Source organism: Phocoena sinus, chromosome 1 (genome assembly GCF_008692025.1).
Source record: "Phocoena sinus isolate mPhoSin1 chromosome 1, mPhoSin1.pri, whole genome shotgun sequence".
Taxonomy (NCBI): Eukaryota; Metazoa; Chordata; class Mammalia; order Artiodactyla; family Phocoenidae; genus Phocoena; species Phocoena sinus.
In genome coordinates, this window is record NC_045763.1 from 8,403,694 (window position 1) to 8,426,452 (window position 22,759).

Here is a 22,759-nt window from a genome sequence, read left to right on the forward strand (position 1 = left end):
CCCGGCGATTATCCTGGCTTTTTCCCCCTCGCCGCCCCCATCTCTTTGAGTGTACGGGGTGTTGGCGGGACAACCACACGCTCTGAGGGTCGTGGCCCCAGGCTCCGCCCGGGCAGCGACGCATAACCCCGGGTTGCCCCTTGATCCAGCCGGGTTTGGGGGAGCTCCAGGCACGTTGGAGGGGTGTTTTTGCTGCTTTGCTGGTGGACAAATCATACACACCGCACACGCGCCCGCCCCCTCCCCATCGTGACTGGAAGGAGGTCCTCGCCGCACCCAAGGCCCGCTTCCCAAGCTGAAGCCGGGTCAGGAGAAAGAAACTTGTGTGGAAGGGTGAAGCGTCCCCCTGCCTCCCTCGGCACTCCATTCCTCCCCCAACTCCGGACCCGGGTCGGGGATGACTTGTAGGAAGAATCTCTGCCCACCCCCTAGAGGAAAATCTATTATTATTATCTTAATCTACGCCCCCAAAGTGTCCCTCCCGCCGTGATTGACGGCGCATACACCTGTTCCCCTCGCCGAGGAGCTTCCAACGCTGGGGACAGACATTCGCCCAAAAGCTCTGCAGCGGCCCAGAGCCCGCCCGCCGCCCTCGCCCGGCCAGCCCCCGCCCGCCGCCCCAGTGCGCCCCTGCCCATACCTTGCCAACCCAGGGCCGCCCCCTCCCCTCCCAGGCCCGGCTCCCCAGCCCGTCCGCTGCCGGCCGCGCTGGCTTCGGAAAGAGAGAAAGAACAGAAAGCAAAACTTCCTGGCGGCCGACGGCCATCAGCTGCACATTCTGCAAATGCCACCGAGTAAAAATAAACCGGCCGCCGCTCCGCCCGGCCGGCTCACCCCGGGCGCACAACTCGGCCCCCTGCCCCGGGACTGTCGGTCCGGCCGATCCCCCATTCCCGTGCGCCCCCTGGAGCCCCGCTCCCCGACACTCCTCCACCAGCCACCACGCACTCCTGTGCCCTGAAACTCGACCCCAAGTGACCAGGCAGCCCGGCCCTCTCCCCTTCGGTGCCCCTCCGTGTTCCCACAAGCTACCATTCTCTGTCCTCCGCCTGGTGCCTATTTTAGCCGTGCGCCCTGGATTCAGGGCTCCCTTTCCCCAACTGTTGAGCCCCGGGGTCACCCTAAGCCCACCCTTGGGGGCACAGACCCCACCAGACCCTCGCCCACCTCAACTGAGCCCCCTGAGAGTGCACGGCTCCACCCGCCCACCGGCCCGCCAGCCGGGCATCCCAAGTCCCCGGGCGCAACTTCTCTCCCAGAGCACACGACAACCGCGGCAACTCCCCCGAACTTTTCCCGGGACTCAGGCGGGCTCCCGCCGACAGTCACACGGCCCTGAGCCGGCATCCCGGCTCCCTGTGCCCAGCACTGCCAGCCCTGCACCCGGAGAGGCTGGGGTGGGGGGTGGGGGGGCAGTGAGGAGCTCCACTTGCCGCGCCCGGAGCAGCGCACTTGAGACAAACTTCCCAGGCACAAATGAAAAAGGGGGCGCCGCTCCCCCCAGCCAAGCAACCTTTGCCTTCGTTTTCCCACCAGGAGGCACCCCCTGGCACCCCGCGCCTGAGTGAACACTGCCTACCTCTGCCGGTAGCACCTACACCCTGGTACTGGGGCACAAGAGTCGGCTGGAGGGGTTCCCCACCCACCCCCTTCCCTTGAGCAAAGTCTTGCAAAGTCACCCCAGGCGCCCCTCACCCCTGCCTCCTTCTCTGCCCTGGAGAGCGCACGAACCCCTGCAGCTCGGGAGGCTGAGGGGGGGAGCGTAGGGGGAAGGAGTGATTACTGGGTATTGGCGAGCACCTGCCCCCCCCCGGAGCCCGCAGCGCGGGGGGCGCCCCCACCCTATTTGCAAAGTCCTGCACTCGCGCCTGGCACCTCCCCCTCTTCTCCCTTACCCCGCCGCCCCCTCAGTTGGAGTAAGTGACCCCCAGGAGCAGCAGCCCTCCCCTTCCTCGGAGCCGCGCGCTGGGCATTCCCTGGCCGCGGCGGGCGACGCGCCGCCCCGCTCCCGGGTGCCAGCCCTCCGTGCCCCCTGCCTCCCGCACGGCCGGAGTTGGGTGGCAACCGCCGCTCTCAGGCTGGCTGGCTGGCTCGCTCGCTCGCTCGCTCGCTCGCTCGCCCGCTCCCGGCTGCAACCGGCAGCCCCGGGGGTGGGGGGCTGCACCCGGACAGGGGGCGAGGCGGGGAAGCACCCCGGGAGGCCCGCGGAGCTGAGGGGCGTGGGGGGGGCCGCGGCGGAGGGAGCGCCGAGTCTCTTACCTGCACTTGGGGCGGCTTTGGGTGACTTTCCAAGTCCGGGGGAAAAATGTGTGTGTGTTTGGGATGGAGCGCCGCGGGCGCGCATGCGCTACCCAAAGTTGCCGGATCCCGGATTTTTCGCTCCCAGTCTCTGCTCTCGCCCGCTGTGATTAAGGAATTCTCCGCGGCCGAGCGGGCGAGTGGGTGGCAAGCAAAACCCGGGCCGGATCGCTGGGCCGGGCTCCGCTCCACCCTCACACCCCCAGACCTTCCCCTCCCGGTTTCTTCCCACCCACCGCCCCGCGGAGCTCGGCGGGCGCGCGCGGCGGGACGCGGCCTGCGGAGCAGATCTGAGCGCGCGGCTCCGTTTTGCAGCTGGAGAAGCTTTTCTCCACCCCGGACTGAGTCGAGCAAAGGCGTGGGGGACAAGAGAGGAGAGACGGGAGTGGGTTACTTTTCACCTGTTCTGAACCCCGAGAGCCAGTCTGCTTCCCACTTTTCCTCTGAAGAACTAGCTCTTTCCTGCAAGTTAGAATGTTAGAACTGTCGAACCCAAAAGAACGTGATGTCCTCACTGTTTTGATATCCGCTTTGCACTTATTCTTTGCAAGGGAGTTTTTCATTCAGTCCATTGTGCAAGAAATAAATCCTAAGTGAACAAGATAAGCCGTGAAGAATGAACCTCGGGCCGTGGGGCGGGGGGGTGGGGGGGGTACAGATAATGGACATTAAAACAAAAGAATAATATTATTTCAGAGAGTGAAAGGATCATGAAGAAAATAAAACAAGGCAATAGGATAAAGGGTATCTTGGGAGAGCTAATTTCCCCTTCCCCGGGTGATAAAGAAGGCCTCTTTGAGGGGGGACCTTCATACTCCATTGGAGATCAACCTCCCTTTTCTCCCTTTGCCCACCCTGCCCACCTCCCAGGAGGTTTGAGGTGGCCACGCCAGGCTGAGCCTGGAGGTCAGCAGCGATGGCTCTGGTCCTGGCTTTCTCAGCCTGGCCAGTGCCCATCCCAGGACTGACCAATCACTGTACCTGTTTTCCCTTCTGAACAAGGACAGAATGGAAATAGACTTGAAAGAGAGGAGGAAACACTCTGATGATGAGAGAAGGAGAAATTGACCACACTAGTAAACAAATAGCTAAATGACTCGTTGAATAAATGAATAAAAACGGAAAGTATGACCAGCAGCTTTGAGAAGTGTTCAACAGAATGCATTAAACTAGGAGGAAATGCCACAGGCTGGTAAGCACTGTTGCAGGCTGGTAGACTTTGGGGCCTAATCTGCAAGGTTTCAGCAAAGCCTCTCAGGACTAGTGAGGGGTAATGACCTGAGAAGCGGTGTTCTAACTTTTGATTCTGGGCTCATTCCACGCCTGGGACAGTGTAAAGACGTGATTAACAGCTTGGGCTTAGGGGTCAGACCCCAGCCACTTACCAGCTGGGTAACCTTGAGTAAGGCATTTGACCCCTCTGTGTGTCGGTTGCCTCAACAGTAAAATGGGGATAATAATTGTGCTACCGCCCGGGTGTGTTGAGAGGCTAAAATGAGTTAATGCAGGAAAAGTGCCTGGGCCAAGACAGTGATCGATAAATGCCAGTAATTGTCGTTGCTCCTTGGGACATCCAGCGTTCCCTCTCCTCATTTCTTCCTGCCCTCTCTCCCTTCCTTCTCCTCTTCTGTCCGTTTTTTCTCCAGCAACAGTCCTGTACTCATTCATTCATTCCCCAGGCATTTGCCAAGCCCCAGTGAAGAGCACATCCTCACCAGGGCTGGGGAGACAAAAATGAACCAAAAGGGACTTCCCTGGTGGCGCAGTGGTTAAGAGTCTGCCTGCCAATGCAGGGGACACGGGTTCGAGCCCTGGTCCGGGAAGATCTCACATGCCGTGGAACAACTAAGCCCGTGCGCCACAACTACTGGGCCTGCGCTCTACAGCCCGTGCTCTGCAACAAGAGTAAGCCACTGCAGTGAGAAGCCCGCGCACCACAACGAAGAGCAGCCCCTGCTCGCTGCAACTAGAGAAAGCCCGCGCGCAGCAACGAAGACCCAACACAGCCAAAAATAAATAAAATTAAATCTTTAAAAAAGAAAAAAGAACCAATAGGCCTTGCCTCTGAGAAGCTGGTTGAGGAGTTTGCTGGTCTCTCCCCTCCGCCCTTTCCCACTATAAGGCTCTGCCCCATACACACACACCCCAACAGCTGCATCTCACCCATCACACTTTCATTGAAACATTTATTCTTCCCTCCATTTTTTCTCAGATGCTTCACAATCCTTCCCCGACCCCCGCCAAGGAGACTTTCTACCTCCTGTGAAGGAAACGCATCTGGGGTGGGGGAAGCTGGAAACAGTGGCAAGCCTGGGATGGCATGAGGTGAGAAGGGAGGCCTCCTCTTCCTTTCCCAACCACCACCCCCCCCAAAAAAAAAAAAACTAAAACAAAGCAAAAGGCTGGGAGAAAGCACCACACCCCAAAAGTAGCCCCAGCCTCGAAAGCCTCTAGTGCCTTGTTCCCCACACCCAACTCGCTTTGCAGGGACTGAAATCAGATGGTCTTTTCCTCACTTGCTTCATTTTAGCATTTCCTGAGCTTTCCCTAAAATAAAATACAAACTCTTTCCCATGGTCAGCGAGATCTGACCACTGCCTGCCCTTGGACCGCACCTCCCTCTAGCCTCCCCTCGGTCACATTGTCCCGACACACTAGCTTCTTGCTGTCCTGGAAATCACCAAGCCTGTCCCTACCTCAGGGCCTTTGCACTTGTCCCCTCTGCCCAGAATGCCCTTCTTTCGGCTGCTTCCTTGCATCATTCAGGCCTCTGCTCGCATGTCACCTCCTCAGGGAGGCTTTCTCCCTAAAGTAGCTCCCCAGCCTTTCTCTCTCACTTTACCCTGTTTGAATGTCTACAAAGATTTTGCTTATTCATTTGTTTCCGTATTTCCTGTCCAGCTGCCCCTGCTACAATGGGAGCTCCTTGGAGACAGGGACTTTGTTCTGTGTCCCTTCGTGTCCTCCACACCTCAGCCTGGCACCTAGTAAGCCCTTGCTCTCCGGGGTGAATCAAGATAAGCCTCTGTGGTCCCTGCCCTTGAGGGACGTAAGCTGTAGGAGAATGAGTAGAAAGTGTCTAGGACAAAGTTTGGGGGAGGGAGGAGGAGCTGGTACAACCTGGGAGTCGCCAGGAGTTGCCAAGTTGAAATGGTGGCTTTGCCGAGTTTTCCACTCCCTGGCTTTTGGCCAGGGGTTGACAGTGGGAGAGTAGAGGGCTCTGGTGACTTGTGCCTCAACAGAGGAGGCTGCACAGGCAGGAGGGGAGGTGGGGTCAACTAAGGACCCTATGGAGGCCATCCTTCTAGCCCCCTACCTGCGGGTGGGCTGCATGTGATAAAGAGCCTCTCCCATTTCTAAGACTCCAGGGAAGTCCCTCCCCACTAGACTGTGAGCCTTAGGGTCTGTGCCTTTGTCGCGGGAGCCGAGGAGCCAAGCACAGTGCCTGGCATCTAGGAGCCTCTCAATGATTGATTTTGAACAAATAAATTTAAGTCTGTCTCAGTCTGTGTGACTGGGACAGCCTTGAAAGTAATCACAGCTCGGCTTCCTGGTCACAGTTTTTTGGTTTCTGGTCCTCTACAGTGATGGAAAGCAACACCTAATCGTACGTCAATAGCTGTTATTTACCGAGTGGTTATTATGTGCCAGGCAGCACGCTAAACACTTGTACGTATTATCTTATTAGATCGTCACAACTACGGTACCAGGTGGTTACTGTTATGAATATACCCACTATACGATGAGGAAACCAAGGCACAGAGAATAATTTTCCCAAGGCTGAACTAGGCTGTCTGACTCCAGAGCTGATGCTTTTTACCCCCAGGACCAGTTGCAGGGATGGGGAGGTGACCAAAGCCTCACTTCCCGACTTACCCGAGTGCAACAAGCATTTTTACCTTTACTCTGAGATGAAACTTGAATGTGAGTGCGTTGGGAGAGGAGGAGGAAGGAAGTAGAACAAATCTGCTTTTTAACCATAAGTCTTATTTCAATCTAATAAAAGACAAAATGAATCAAAGAAATCACAGAACCAAGCACCAGGCTTTATACACATGAAGCACTCAATCAGTGTTGACAGACAATCACTATTTTTAAATTTAAAAATTACAGACTACGTACTTGTTTCCCTTTTTCCTAAGCTGCTCCTGGGTTTGAGGTCCTCCCTGGGTGAGGTCTGTGTTTTTCGAGTTCACTGGGCCTCTCATGGTTCTGGCATCACAGTGACTATTAGTGACTGAATAATTAAACAAATGCCCAAGATAAGTGATTATGGTGATTGCTGGGCAAGTTGTAATTAAAAATAAAAAAAGCTGAGTGCATTTTTTTTTTTTTAAAGAAATGTCTCCCTTGGGAGTCCTGGGAAGGGAGTATGGGAGAGGGACTTTTTCCCAAATCCCATCCAAGTTGACAGATTTGACAAGCCCTTCCACCCCCAAATTCCCTCATTCTTTTTGCAAAGTACATGATTATTTGTTTCTGACAATATATATAATACATGTTTATTGTAAAAAATTCAGAAAATACAGATAAACAGGAGGAAAACATTTTAATCGTCTGTAATCCCACCACCCATGGATAATCACTGTTGATATTTTGTTGTATTTCCTGCCAGTCTAGGGTCTTTGTTTGTTTTTTGCTTTGTTTTATAAAGTCAGCACATTGAACATTCTGGGGTTTTTTTAAACCGGCTGGCTATGTGTACGTAGCATGGTTTTCTCACGTCATTAAACACTCTTCTACAACGTGATGTTTTGTGGACCCATGGTAGAGCTTGACCACCATTTACTTAACCAGTCCCCCACTATTGGAAATTTTGAACATCGAACTCATTTCCAATTCATTTCATTATGATAAAGAACGCTAATGAATATCCTTGTCCCTAAATAATCACGCACATTCCTTAAAGTGGAATTGTGAGTCAAAGAGCGAGCATGCATTTCAGAGCTTTGACTCCCGTTGCCAGAGTGCCCCCTCCCCAGAAAGTGTATGAACTTGCCCTCTGACCAGCTGTGTGTGAGTCAGCCCCATCTCTCCAGTCTTCGGTATTCTCACTTTTTTTTTTTTTAAACCCCTGTTAATTTAATGGGTGAAAGAGTCTGTGATTCCAGTAATGAATCCTTATTAGAACCCTGCTGGCCACAAGCAGGGGCTGTTTCAAGGTTTGAGTGGCCTTGTTCAGACCTACCACCTCGGGTAGAGATGAGAAGGACAGATGCCTAGGAGCCGGGAGCTGGAGTGGAGAGCAGAGCCCTGTTACAGATTCTCAGGGGGCTTCTAGAACGTCTACTTGAGCCCAGGCTTCTAGGGCATCTGCTCAGCTCCTGGGGGCAGAGGGGTGGGGTCCATCTTCGTCTTTCAGCCTCAACCGGGATGAGCTCCTGCCCCCTCCTACCTCTCCACCCACACCTTCCAGAAACCTCTCTGGACAGAGGAGCCTTAGGGATTTCTATGCCATAAACACTACCTGTTTTCCGAGTTCAGGATCCACACTTTGTACCTCCTTTCATTTCCCTGTCTGAGCTCTCACCCAGCTCCTGTCAAGGGACAGGCTGTTTTGCTCTCTGGTTCAACCTTTTCCTTTTTCGAGTTGGTTCTAATTAATTCACTTTTTTGGTATGTATGTTTACCCTTACCTGGTAACGAGAAAGAATTGCAGGTGACTAATTTTTTCCTTTTAGGGAATGTTCCCTAATCCCAGAGTCTCTGACTTCTCTATCCCTTTCAGCTTTAATATCCTCTGAACATCTCTATTTCTTAAATAGCTTTAAATTTCTGGGGGGAAAAAAGAGTAATTCGCATTCAATGCTAACAGTTCAGGAAACACAGAAACATACAAATATAAATATAATGCAGAAAATTTCAAAACACCCACAATCTGAGAGTGCTGTATTTGGGTTTGAGTTGGACTTGAAAAATTAAAAGAAAGAATCTAAGTGAAATCCACCAGGCACATGTTTTTGAGCCCACCCCAGAAGTCTGCCTGGGAGATTTAAGGATGTGTTTGGATAGGAGTGTCTTTCATGGCAAGTGGTGAGGTATGTGTCTGATTTTATCTGTATGGGAGTGTGTGTGTGTGTGTGTGTGTGTGTGTGCTCGCGCACACACGCGCACACATTTGTGGGACACGTATCCCTTTAAAGGAGGGTCTGGGTCTATGCAGGTATAGCTTCGCTCTATTTGCACACTGGAAGATTATGCCCATGCTGTCAGCAGACACCTGAATACAGAGAAGTACAGCCAGGTGAGGGGCAGGGCTGACTGCTGACATCATCTCTTAAAAAAAAGATCCATGGGCGATACCTACCCCCTCCCATGCCTGTCAGGGAGGGGCAGGCCTGGCACCAGAGCCCCGTGGAACAAGGGAAACCAAGTGATGGAGAAGTCAACGGGGCCACCTGTCCTCAGAGCACAAGCCACACTCCCGGAGCCTGGTGGTTCCTGCCACGTACCACGTGGGGCCATATCTCAGCCCCAGCCCCTTCCTCCTTCCTCCCACCTCTCCCAGATCTGAAATCAGCACAGACCTCTGAGGGCAGAAGCAAACTGGACTAGTCATGGCCGTGCTGCTCTGTCCCAGGATGCAGTCCCGCCTGAGGTTGGTGTGGCCGGGCCACGAGCAGAAGGAACCCGCCGTGAGACTCCGGAAGTGGCCATGCTGGCTCCCGACTGGCACCTGCGCAGGTGCTGGCCGCCGCCCATGGCACCGTGTCTCACAGAGGGCGGGGCTGGCCGGGGAGGCAGGAAAGAGCTGTTTTGCTGATGAGGGGCCCTCGTGTCACACGGACAGGCGTGCCAGGTAGCTGACTGTGGGTGGGGGAGGGCTGTCCCGCTGTGCCAACCTGGCCCAGATGAGAGCAACAGTCCTGCCCAGCTCTCCAGCCTCACCTCTTAACGCTCCCTCTGTCACACCTTTATACACCCTCTGCCCCAGCCACACGGAGCTGCTTAGAGCTCCAAACATACCCTGCTGGGTCTCCCCTCCAGGCCTTCATCCAGGCTGTTCCCAGAAGGCCTTTCTTCCCCTTCTTTACTTGTCCTCCTCCCACTCACCCATTAAGACCAAAGCAAGTATCACCTCCTCCAGGGAGCCTTCCCTGAAGTCCTTCTGCCCCAAACTGAGTTAGATGCTTCCATGTGGGTTCCCACAGCCCCCGTTTCCTCTGTCACAGCACTAATCACACTGTTTTATATGTATCTTAGTAGACTATGTATGTGTGTGGTTTTTAAATCTATGTTTAAATAATTGGCATATTGGAGCCTGGATTTCTAATTGGGTCACATGGGTTCAAGTCCCAGCACTGGTACTTACTAGCTGTATGACCTTGAGCAAGTTCCTGACCTCCCTCAGCCTCAGTGTCTCTGTCTCTAAAATGGCAACAAGATAAGTATCTACCTCACAGTGAAGAATTAATTGAGATCATTTACGCAAAGCACTTAGCCTGGATTCACACATAATAACCATTGTTATTATTAGTCCCAGCATCTAGCGGGTTGCTTAGAAAATGTCAAGCGAACGAGCAGTATCTATGTGTGTGATGTGCATGTGTGTGTGGATGTGTGGTATGTACCAGGGGGAGACCCAGCCTATACAGGGAGGCAGGTCCTGTGTAGATGTGTGTGTCCACTCCGAAGGGTAACGCGCTGGTTATTTATGGTCATGGCTTAAAAAAAAAAAAGGAAAGACAAACCAGTGTTCAGTAATGACAAAGTTATCACCTTTTTATTATTTTTTCAATAGGATTCAGAGGGAGTGTAACGCTTGGTCATGGCCAGAATAACCAGCCAGGCTTGGAGAATACCCTGATGCTTTGAGCTACCCTCATTTCAGCTGCCCCACCAGGGAAAAGGCCGGGGAGGGCTGAGCAGTGCTCCTAAACATGGAAGGGCTTAGGGGCAGAGGGAGAGGGGCTGCCCAGACTACAAAACAGGATCTCCAGAGGTAGAGCTCTTCCAAGCTCTGGCTGACTTGTCCACAGAGCCCAGAACATTTAACAGAGAACATTTCAGAGCGGGGCCCAGAGAGAGAAAGTCACTTACTCATCCATGACCATGCAGCAAATTAGTGGCAGAGTGGGAGCAGAGCCTGGGTCCCCCAACCCCAGGCCAATGCTCTTCACCACCACATGACTCACTTGAAAATGGGGGTCTGCCTGGCCCTTGAGCTTTGTCTCAAATTTCTACCTGAAAGGGCTCTGGCTTGTTAGAAGGTGATTTTTTTCCTGGGTCCTTCAGGGCATTGTTGGAGACATAATTTCAAGGCATCAGGACCCCGGATATTAACTAGACTACACTATGATAAGCATTATCTATCTAGTAAGAGCTAATGGCCAGTGAGGGGACCAATCAGCTTTAGGCTCTTATTTGCTCATCTATCCATCCATGCATCCATCCAATCATCTATCCCTCCGAATTTCTGTCCATCCATCCACCCATCCAGTCATCCATCCATCCACCCACCCACCCATCCATCCATCCAACCAACCATCCACCCATCCAGTCATCCATCCATCCACTCATACATCCATATATCCAACAAACATCTGAATGAGGGCCCCATGTGCCAGGCACCTTGCTAGAACCTGACGGTCTGGAGATGCTGAGATGCGTGCCACAGAATATTGGGAACAGCCCATGAAGAAAATTTTCGTGACATAGGAGACTTCTCAAAGACACCTAGAGATAAGTGCAGGTAGATGAGGGTGACCTGACAGGGAGTCAAGCTCCTGGAGTTCCAGGTCCAGCTCTGTCACTAGCTTACTGGAAGGTCTTGGGTATGTCCCTTCTATTCTCTCTTTGCTATGGTTTCTTCCTCTATCAATTGAGAGGGTCGGACTAGCTCCGAGGGCAGGTGGACACTGTACAGAGAAGATTCCCTGGATGGGTAGCCTTTTGAATGGAAGGTTGTAAAGTTCCAGGGGGGCAGGGGACAGGAGTTCCTGTGGTTTACAGCAAGAGGATGAGGCCCAGAAGATTCAGGAAGAATAAGGACAGAGAGATGAAGGATGGGGAGTCTGTCCCAGCTCCACTCCACTGTGTGGATCTTCAAACCATTGATCTGCTTTTTTTTTTTTTTTTTTAATTTTTTTGACTGTGTTGGGTCTTCGTTTCTGTGCATGGGCTTTCTCTAGTTGCAGTGAGCTGGGGACTACTCTTCGTTGCAGTGCACAGGCTTCTCATTGCGGTGGCTTCTCTTGCTGCGGAGCACAGGCTCTAGGTGTGCAGGCTTCAGTAGTTGTGGTACGCGGGCTCAGTAGTTGTGACTCACTGGCTCTAGAGTGCAGGCTCAGAAGTTGTGGCGCACGGGCTTAGTTGCTCCGCAGCATGTGGGATCTTCCCAGACCAGGGCTCGAACCCGTGTCCCCTGCATTGGCAGGCGGATTCTTAACCACTGCACCACCAGGGCAGTCCCTGATCTGCTTTCCTTAACCTACTGTGGGTCCCCTAGACCTGGGTCTCTGATTCCAGGTAACTGACAAGGCCCCTGTCCCTTTGTCATCCCTTCCCCACCTCTGAGCTCTTGTCTGCCGAAGCTGTGATAACCCACACGTAGCACTCTGCCCTCTGGAATTTATTTTAAGGTCTTAGCTTGTTTATTTATTTTATTTAGAGATTTCTCAGTGCTTTGTGGGGAGGAAAATTTGAATGGGGTGATTATGGAATACTATTTCACCTCGCTGTTCATTCACAACAAACAAAGAGAAATGATTGGTGATTAAAAATGCATTCTCTCTGCTTGTTTTCTTTTGTTTTACCATTATGGAAATATTATAAATACTGAATACTAATCTGGACCTGCGGGGACCTCACAGACCTTCCAGAAACCAAGGTTCCTGTTGTTCCCTCTGGCAACCCCATGCTATCTTCTCAGGCCCCAAACTATGGCTCAAACCCTCCCAAGAGGGTCCTAGGCCAGCAGGCCCCATCACTCAGTCCTTGCTGGATGGAGGTAGAAGTCTGCCCACTTCCTCGTCCTGGTTCCCTGCTTCAGCAGATGGAGTCGAGGAGAGCAGAGTCATGAACGTGGAGAGCGCTTGATTAGCCCAAAAGTCACAATCACAGAGCTTCACTCCCGGAGTGAGGCTGCCTGCGACCCCCTGCTCTACCACTTCCTTGGCTGTGTGACCTTGGGCACATTGCTTTATTTCTCTGAGCATCCATTTCTTCCTCTGTAAGATGGGGATGAAAATGGTACCACCTCATAGGGTTACCTTGAGGATCAAATGGGATCATAACACCTTATCACAGGGCCCAGCAAACAGAAGTGCTCCATAAATGTTGACTCCTGTATCGATGAATACTCCCTCTCCCTCTTCCAGGTCTCAATTTCTCCCTCTGGAAGGTGAGAGAGCTACGCTAGCCGCCCTCTAAGTTCCCCCCAGCTCCGGTGGGCGAGGCTTCTGCCTGCAGGACAGGGTGCGGTGGGAACAATCCTCACCCACCGTGACTCTGTCGGAGACCTTGGCTCCTTTCCGGGAACGCAGCCTGTGCCTGCTCGGGGCCTCCTAATCAGAGCCTGCTTTCCATGGACTCTTTTTGAGCCATAAACCCTGCACTTCCCCATTTATTTCAATCACAAACAAATAAGTAGGAGCCAAAGGGCCCGATCCAATTCCAAAGTGTTACACCAAGTCCAGATAAACAGCAAGTTCCGTGGCGTCTGCGTTCCTTTTATCTTTCACTTTATTTAACCAAATTAACTGCTCTCCATGTCCCCTGCGTGTGAGTGTCTCTCTGTCACATAAAATACAATCACGCTTGCTTGCTACATGTTTCAGATACTTTATCATTAACATCAATTCCAGCCAAATTAGGAGTTTCTCCCAACATAATTGCCCTTCCCATTATCCAGCACTTTATTTTTTCAAAGCACTTTCCGACCATTAATTAGTTAACCCTTAGGACGCACCAGAGTCCGCGTTCAATGTCACCTCCCTGTCTCCCAGCTGGGAAGGGGGAGGTGGCGAGGGGTCAGGTGCTTTGTTGGAAGTCACCCTGGATGTGGGGCTGGGGGCTATACTAGGACCTTGGTAACCCTCCCTCCAGCCTCAGACCCTCTATCTGGGCTGGTGGGGAGGCAGGGGTGGTCCCCAACACTTTTAAATCCCCTCTCTCCTGATCCTCTCTTTGGCTCACCAAAGGAAGAAGGAAGCAGAATAAAAGATTGGCTGGGTGATGGCACCTTCTTTGCTGTGGGGAACCAGGGCAAAGGGAAGCGAACAAAACACCCATCAGACAAAGGGACAAGCAGGTGCCATGCCTATGGCCCAAACCATTTACTTGTTCCTGCCACCAATAAGCACCCACTGAGTGCCAGGTAGGTGCCAAAGTAACAGATTTACCACCAGAATGTCTGGTAAGTGAGGTGCTTTTGGTGTATGGTTATGACTGCTGCCAAGCAAAGTAAGGGAAGACTTGGGGCTGGATCTCTTGGGCACCCATTCCGGCTACCAACTGGGACCCAGCTCCCTCCATAACTCTGCCAATACTTTGTCCTTTCCTGGCTAGGTGCAGCCACAGTCTTGGTCGGTCCCAAGCTAGGTGGGCAACTTAAAACTTTGGGGTAGACATCCTAGATGGATTCAGTGAGAGCCATCTGGGGAAAACAGAATGATTTACTTCTTGGACAGGGTTCTGGCTCGTCAAGAGGAACTCTGCAGCTGTTAGGGATACACTGTTGAACCACCAATATTTTTCATTTATGGCCTCTCCACAGTCCTAACTTCTTTAATGATTTTTTTTTTTCTTAAAATACACGAGCTGGCTCCCACAGGGACATTGCCAGGAACCTTCAGAGCGGTTTTCCAAGTTGTCATTAACTTGGAGCACAATGAGTTTCCCAAGCTCTTCTATTTCAGCCTCTCTCCTTCCTTCCAGTTGCCTCAAGGATGGGGCCACCCGTGCTAAGGCAGCCTTGCAGATAGAACGCCAGCTACCAGGCTGGGAACTTTCCCCTGCCCTCTCCCTACTTGTCCCATGCCACCACTCTGTATGATGTCAGACTGCAGGGAGCTTCTGCAACCCAAGGAATAGGCTCACCCGGGGAAGTAGAGCTCACACTGGCCATTTATCCTCTGCAGTCACACACCCTGGGGTCTGAATCCCAACTCTGCCACTTACTAGAAAGTTTGACCTTGGGCAAGGTGACTTCTCTGAGCCTCAGCTTTTCAATTATTGAGTGTTGTTGCAAGGATCAAGTGCGATAACGTAGTTGCAGGTCTCAGCACAGTCCCCAGCTCCTGGTGGGTGCTCATTGGACGTGAGCTATCATTTTGGTCCAGGAGCAGATTGTAGACTTTAGTATGACTTTCATTCTTCCAACCTTCTGCTTTCTATTGTCTCCACCTCATTTCTTTCAGGCTCTGGGTCTCAATATGTAAGCAAGGCCAGGTGATTAGACAACATCCCAGTTCTCAAGCTCTTCATTTCGCAGAGGAGAATAGGCTTAGAAAGGCGGTGAGACCTAGTTTGCCCCCAAGCCCCCCATCTGCTGTCCCAGTTGTGTTATCTTCCACACGGCCCTCAAGTCTGGCTCCATTGCCAGTTGCCATAAGAACCATGAAGGCAGGACAATGTCTGGTCCCTCCAGGGCTGCATCCCTAGTTCCCATCCAAGTCCCTGGCATGTAGCTGCCGCTCTACAGAGACCAGTGAATACTCAAATTGTCCTTAGAACTGCTCTCTTCCTTCTGGGCTGGGATTTTTTTTCCCATCTCTTTTATACTTTCGGGGCTCTGTGCAATAATAGGTAATAGCTCAAGACAGACAAAAGCCATGGGGGACTCTTCCCTCACTGCCCCTGCCTTTATAGCTTCACTAAAAAGGAAGATCCTATTCATTCTCCCCTAACCAACTATTTTTCTGTAAACATGCATGCATTTGTTCATTTGTTGACTCAACAAATGTTTGCTGACTGTCAAGTGCAGCTGACTTGGGTTTGAATATTGGCTTTACCACTTACTAGCTGGGAGATCTTAGGCAAGTGACTTAACCAAGCTGATCCTCAGATCCCTCATCTGTAAGAAGGGGTAAGACTGCCCAGCTTGTGGGTCTATTGTGAGGAGCTGATGAGACTTAAGGAATGCCCACACTTAGCACAGAGCCTGGCACATCGTAGGCTCTGCATAAATGGCACGTATTTTTATTACAGGCAAAACTCGGTATGAGGACCATAGATGGTACGGCTGAATTTGAGGCTCTGCCTGTAAAGGTTTCTGCCATGGAGAAAGGTTTCTGTAGAACCATTAGCCAATTCTGGTACCTAAATAACACAATCCCTGAAGTTTTATGACATGATGTCAATTCACAGAGCGCTCAGCTGGAGATGCTGTCTCCTGCAGGATTGTTATTCTCATTTCACATGAGAAGATCAAAACTCAGAGAGGTTGTGTGGCTTTCTTCAGGTCACAGAGCAGAGCACATTTTAGACTGTGGCCAGTCTAAAAACCTCAGACTCAATTTCTAGCACTTTTCTCTACCATTCCTCTACTCTGCCTTAGCCGCCACCCCTTCCTCCCCATCCCTTGAAGATAACTTTTACTTACACAAGTGTGGCCTGGGGCCTCCTCCGGCACCCTTGAATGGTCACCTGGCACTCTGTGGGGCTGAGATGCCCCATGCAGGCCCATCATTAGAGGGGCCTCACGCCGGAGACTCCTCCAATTCCCCTTCTGTGACAGCAACAGTGGAAACCGCCCATTTCTGGGGCCCAGCTTTTCCAGGTGATGCTGAGGGAGTGTGAACAGGCCAAAAGTGTTAGAAAAAGAAGAATAAGATTTGGTCTTACCTGCCCTGTGGCTCCCCCTTCAAGGACCCATTCAGACCCTCACCTGGTGTCCCTGAGTCCTAGCACTGAATGGGGGAGCCCTCCATTCAGGTACGACCTGGACAGCCAAGGGGTGGAGCCACATTTCCAGGGGGGTCCTGTGAGCGATGCTGGGCCATGAGCCAAGGAGGGGGCGCCATCCTGTGTGCTCTGCAGTCCCCAGTCCCATTCTGCTGGGGCAGCTGCTGCCCCTCCCACTAATAGCCACAGGTCGGTGGGGCTCAGCCTTTGACCTTCAGCATCTCATTTAAGCCTCATAGACAGAGTCTGTCATCATCCCCATGTCATAGGTGGTCAGAGAGGTGGAAAGACAGCTCTGTGTCCCCCAGCACCTGGGCCTGTGCCCGACAGGTACATAGTAGACACTTGATAAATGTCTGTGGGATAAACAAAAACATGACCAAGAGAGTGAACAAATGAAAGAAAATAGCTCCTATTAATGGTGGGGGGGGGAGGCGCCCTACCACCTGCCAGCCGCGTTCTTCAGAATTTCAGTTAGCTTGTTTACTGTCTGCAGCAATCCGACGGGGAGTCACCACCTTCATCACCTTTATACACGCAAACCAAGACTCAAGGGGATTAAGTCACTCCCTCAGGGGCACACACGTAGCAGGCAGTGGGGGCTGGGAGGTGAACACAAGCAGCGTGGCTGCAGGGTCTGTTTTTGTTACCCCTCTATGCCACGGTGGATAAGGTGAGGGGTGGATGAAGGTATGGGGGTCCAGGAGCTCTGCCCCCGTGGGTGTCTTTTCCCTCTGCATCACTAGTGCTCCCAGCCAGCATCCAAGCCAGGGGAAGCGTTTCCTCTAAGTCCTGACCGCTCTCCCTGACACATTCCCACCGTTACCTACACAGGGAATTAAGACTCAAATCCTCCTTTGACACGATGCAGGAGGATGCTAAGTACTTAAGCGCTAATTAATTAGTGAGCTGTACCCGCTGCCACCAGCCGCGGGAGGAAACCTCAAACAGACCCCCAGAGCACCGGCACCCTCCCTGCCACGGAGGCCAAGGCACCAGCCAAGCACAGGGGGACAGAGAGGAGGGGGCTGCCCAGGAAGTCCCAGGCCCAGCCTCTGGTGAGAATGAAGTCCAGTCCAGCGCTGACCCCTGCCTTCCAGTCCTCAGAAATCTGCGGGGGCTGGAGTTCTGGGACCCTGACTCAGCCGGGGCTCTGGAAGAGACTGTCCCATGGTGAGCAAGCCTGGGTTTGTCCGATGCAGAAACAGACTCTCAAGACAAGGCCAAGTTTCAGGGGCGGCACTGACCTCCTGCGTTGGGGGCAGTTTCTGGGGCCCTTGAGACAAGAATGGGGCATCTTCTTCCCCCCAAGCCAGCTGTAATGTGTCTTCCCGGGCTAGGCCAAGGGGCAAACAGGCCTTCCGATACTGATGGGCAGAGGCACGCTAAAGCTGGCTTCACTGAGGGAACACCAGCTTGAGGTTGGGCTCTCCCCACCTCTCTTGACCCTGGTCTTACCATCTGTGGCTGGCCAAGGTCAATCCACCTCATGGGGCAGAGGGTAACTGAAAGCTAGGGCTTTGGAATCAGGCTGGGTTTGACTCCCTATTCTGCCACTTCAGAGCTGCGTGACCTCCTGCAACTCAGTTTCTGAGCCTCAGTTTTCTCAGCTGTACAATGGGACTCACAGTTTTCCACAGCTCTGTTTGTGGAGATACGTGAGGTGATACACGTCAAGCACCTTGTGTGGGGTGTCGGGCACATAGTAATCACTCAGTAAATGGTGGGAGTAGTCCTAGCAGATATTGTTAGCATTAGTGTCGTTTAAGGAATTTGCCCACTTGACTCTCAATTCGTTGACCCTGTAGTGTGACCGATCATCCTGGTTCACTCGAGACTGTCTCAGTTTTAGCACTCAAAGTCCCTGGTCATGAGAAACCCAACAGTCCAGAGTAAACTGGGACAGTCAACCCCCCTGTGCCCTACAGAGGTTGGAGAGGGGGACGGGAGAACTGGCAGTGCTGGACAGAACAGCTCTCCATAAAGCCTTCTCTCTAGTCAGGACTCCCTCGGACCCCAGACCCTGAAGCCCCCTCCTCAGAGGTGGCTAGGCTCGGGAAGGGCCAAAAGTGGCACCTGGAGTCCTAGGCAGAATCTGTGGGTGTCAGGGCCCTGGGCCCTGGGGCTGTAGCTCTGATAATATCCCAGCCTGCGTCAGCTCTGGGGCCCGCCTCCTGCAATATTTGCTTAACAATCAGAAACGGCATTGTTCAGGACAAAAATGAAAAACGTTGGCCTGGGACTTGTTGTTTTTTCTTTGCCTTCCAAATTCCTCTGGGCCCTTGGGAGGGGAGATGGTATCTCGGCACTGCCACCTCAAGGACAGGCAGAAGCAAGAGTTGGGACACCTGGCTTCTGTTCCCCATTTCCACCCCCCAGGAACTTGGGGGTAGGTCTTCAGTTTCTCCAGGTGCTCAAAAGGGGAGACTTTGGACTGCGAGCTGAATGAGACAGGAGAATATTTGGTTAGGTTAAAATAGCTATCCCATTACGGTGCTTTTATTGAAGCCTCCCAACTCTCCAGGAAGGAAGTCTCATTCCCATTTTACAGATGGGGAAGTTGAGGTTCAGAGCACTCACCTGAACCAACATCAAAACCAAGGCCAATCAGAGGACGTGAGAGAGAGAATTTCTATTTGGCATCTTGGGGGAACCAGATTCTTCCCAGAAATGAGTCTTCTCTTCAAACATGTGTTTGCTCATTAAACACCTTTATCAAGGGCTGAGGAAGTAGGCTGGAGAAATGAGGGCAGGGGGGCTTTGCCCCTTTCTCCAGAACTCTTGGGCCCTCAGAGAGTGTGGCTGCCTTTTGTGCAGGTACCTCCTTTCCCCCAACCCCATCCAGGAGGAGGCCAGCGCCCACCAGGGCAGCCCCACAGGAGGGGCCCAGCTCTTTCCCCACCATGCACAGGAGGAAGAGGACAGGAGGCAGGCCTGGCTCGCCTGCCAAGGCTGGCAGCTTGGCACGCAGACGGGCGTGGGGCAGAGACTGAATGTGCCTGGGGAGGGGTGCAGGCAACCAACGGAGGCCAGGCAGGGCCAGGGCTGGTGCTCCCCGAGCCCACTCTGTGTTTCAGGCACTTTAAATGCGACACCTCCTGTGTCCTCACGGCAACCACTTGAGGTCTTCTCGTCCTCATCCTCAGGTCCTGGGAAGTGAGGAAAGGAAACTGAGATTCGGAGAGGCAGGTTCAGTGGCTCAAGGTCACATAATAGCAGTCTTGAACCCAATCCTGACTATCTACTGGGCATAACCAGGGCTGGCCCTCCAGCATGAAGCGATGGTTCTGGGGTCAGGCCTCTTGGATTCAAATCCTCAGTCTCTGACTCACAGCTGTCACACGAATGACGTCACTGGTCTGTGCCTCTGTTTCTTCATCTGTAAGATGGGGCAATAACACAACCTCCTCACAGGGTCATCGTGAGGGCTCAATGAAATAATGCCGGGCACATAGGAGCTGTTTGACAGAGGGTGGCCATTGCTGTCACCACCTGCAGTTAGAATAATAACCGTCTTACTTTAGGACTCAGGCAGGGGTCCCCCCAGGACTGGGGGCTCTGCGGGCTCAGGATCCTGTATCATACTAGAACCTGGTCCTCCAGCTGCTGCCTAACCCCTGCCGTTTGGAAGGATTCTTTTCATCCTCAGCCCCCAATTCTGGGCCATTCTAAATGCCCTGGTCTTGCCAGGACCACTCAAGACTGTCTGCCTGTGACCTAAGCAGGTATCTCCCAGTGGACCCCTGCCTTCTTAAGTGCCTCATCCTTCCCTGCTCCATGGTGGGGAGGGGCCTCCCTGCCTTGAGACCCGGGCCCTGGATTCTCACCCCAGCTTGTTCTCAAACTCAGGCAAGGCTCTCCCCAGCTCTGGGCCTCAGTGTTCCCAACTGAAGATAAGACCGAATGAACCCCAAGGGTCCCCAGAGGCTAAGATCTGGGAGCCCCAGACTCCCTGAGCTGAGGAAGGAGGAACAGTAAATCTGGGCACCCTCAGGCTCCCCTGGAATTCTGCAACTGCCTGCTGAAAGGGCACTGGCCCCAGGCTTGTCCTGCCCACCTGCTGTCCACGTAGCAGTGGATTTGAGGCCATCAGGGGTCCAGACTCCTTCCTATGACTCACAAGGTCCCTCCAGGTGTGACGCTGCCACCCTCTGCTCTCTTCTCTTCGGCTCTCCCTGCCCCAACACACTGGCCTTCTGCTTTCCCTCGAAAGTGCCATGTGGTCTCGGCCCTGGCCTTTGCTCGTGGCATGGCATTTTCGGGAATGCTCCTCTTGCCTGGTCCCTGCCCCTACCCCTCTGTTGTCAGGTCTCAAATGAGACGGCATTTTCCTGACCACCTGCCGTAGTCTTGGTCACATGTCCCTCCTCTAAGCTTCCAGAAACCCGTGCTTTTCCTGAGTGTGAGACCACTTGGTCCTTGCCCTCAAGCAGCTTAGCATCCAGGGGAGGAAATGAGGTAAGCCCACAGGTACTGGCTCATTCATTCACTCTTTATCCAACCAGTATTAATCGGGCACCTACTCTGGGCTGCTGCCAGGGCTAAGCTTGGGGAGCCTGCACCCCTGGGGACTAGAGAACTGGGGACCTGGGGGGCATGGGCAGGGGGATCATGCTATTTAGCAGAGTGTTACAGGAATGTATGATGTGATCCCCCCCACCACAGGCCTGAGCGCACCCACAAGGCCAGGACTGTGTGTTAACAAGTTTTTCTCTCCCTGCACCCAGTCAAGTATAGCACAGGGCTTGGTGCACAGTAGGGGCTCAGTCAGTGTGGGTTGAAGAGAACTGAAGGCTGGTGTGTGTCCTACATAAGGGCTTTGTGAATTCCAGGTGGGAAAGGGAGATTACTGTGAGCTGCAGCAGTCAGAGAGGACTTCCTGGGGGAGGTGTCAGGAGCAGGGCCTTGAAGACCGTGGAGGCTCAAAAGTTGGCAGGGAGGAGGGGGGATACTTTCCAGGCATGTTGGGGGCTAGGATAGAGGTGGGAGGAGCAGGGGTGTGGAGTTGAAAGCAGGGTGGGGGCAGATGGGGCAACTACACAAACCTGGGGGGTGAGGGTCCTGTCTATGAATTTCATTTCAGAAAGATCCAGGCTTCCCATCTGGTAACCACCATTCCTGGGACCCCCTAAGTCCTGCTCTGGCTGGTGGCGACTGGGAGTCCCGGTTCTTGTGTGCAGGGAGACCAATGCCTGTAGTCAAAGATGTGGATGCCCTGCCCCCAGCCCCAGAACATGGGGAGTGCCCTGGGCAGGGCTTGCCCAAGCCTGGCACTCAGAATGCACCCTCCACCCTGGGACGTCCTGTACTAAGGAGGACCTATTAAAGGGACAAAGGTCCTCATGGGGTGCAGGCACCCCAGCCCAGCCCTGGCAGCTGGCCCAGGCTTGGGCTACAGCAGGAACCCCTACCCACAGCCCTGCCAGCTCAGACCTCAGGGCAGAGAGGAAAGGAGCAGGGTTCTGGGCCTGTTTCCCTTGGGGCAGGGCCCCCCAAGTTGTGTGAGGACAGGTGTTCTGCACCTGGCAGGGCACAGACAGGAGGCAGGAGGCAAGGCACTTGATAGTGTGGACCCTGGTGTCCAGTAGTCTTGAGTTTGAATCTTGACTCAGCCCCTAACCTGATGTGTGACCTGGGGCAAGGGACTTGACTTCTCTGAGCCTCAGTTTGCTCACAGCTGAGTAAAACAGGGTTAAGGATAATACCTATTATTCATGATTCCTTGAGGAAATGTCTGAAAACACTACCACAGAACCTAGCACAAAGTAGGTGCTCAATAAAGGTAGCTGTTACGTGCTGTGTTTTGGAAAGAGGGATGGACAGATGGACACCGCAGGTTGGTCTAGAGTCCGCTCTGCAGGTCCTGGTGAAAAGGAAGCAGCTTTGGGATTCTTGAAGAGATGGGAGGTTGCATCCTCTCTCCAGAAGATACCCAGGGAGTCGGCCAGCGGCAGGAGTGATCAAAGTGCCCTGTAGACGTCGCATGGGTTAGGGGCAGGTGGCTGCTTCATGGAGGTCTCCTCGGGCCAGCGCAAGACACAGGCTTCCTATCGCTGAATCAGGGTGTGGGGGCAATCAGCTGTTAGAAAGTGGACCCGGGTTTTATTATTGTTGAATACTATCATCCTTGATAAGAACCAGATTAAAAGGAAGGAGCGGGAGGCAGAGGCGGGGGTGAAGGGGTGGGGGAGAAGCAAAGGGCAGCATTGGTCTTGCTGAGCAAGCCCTCAGCTGCTCTTGAGGCACTGGCCAGGACCCCGCAGCCAAGCCCCTTCCTCGCGGCGGGGGGGGGCCTGGGAGAGGCGGGGATGCAGAGACTGGAGAGGGGCGACCTGGCGGAGCAAGGGGGCAGGAACGCTGCAACCTAGGGGCTCCCACGCGAGGGACACGGTCCTGCACCTGGTCCTCTCTGCTGCCAGCTGTCACCAGGGGCGGCCAGCTGAAGTGACCAAAGGGAGGGACAGATGTGAGTGCAGATCCACCTCTGCCACTTATAAGCCAGGTGACCTTGGGCCAACAACTTCAGCCGTGCCAGCCTCGCTTTTCCCATGTGTAATGTTGATCGCTGTGCCCCCTCCAAGGCTCAGGATTACATGAGGTGAAGGAGGTGGAGTGC

At 53.3% G+C, this 22,759-nt stretch overlaps 1 protein-coding gene across 1 annotated transcript in view; it reads right to left on the reverse strand.

The window, feature by feature from the left end:
• CASZ1 (castor zinc finger 1) overlaps positions 1-2,335 on the reverse strand; it is a 147,819-nt gene extending 145,484 nt beyond the window's left edge. The window contains exon 1 of the mRNA XM_032605175.1: positions 2,260-2,335. The gene's annotated coding sequence lies outside the window, so the exon portion shown is untranslated. The remainder of the gene's footprint in view (positions 1-2,259) is intronic.
• Between the last annotated feature and the right edge of the window lie 20,424 nt (positions 2,336-22,759).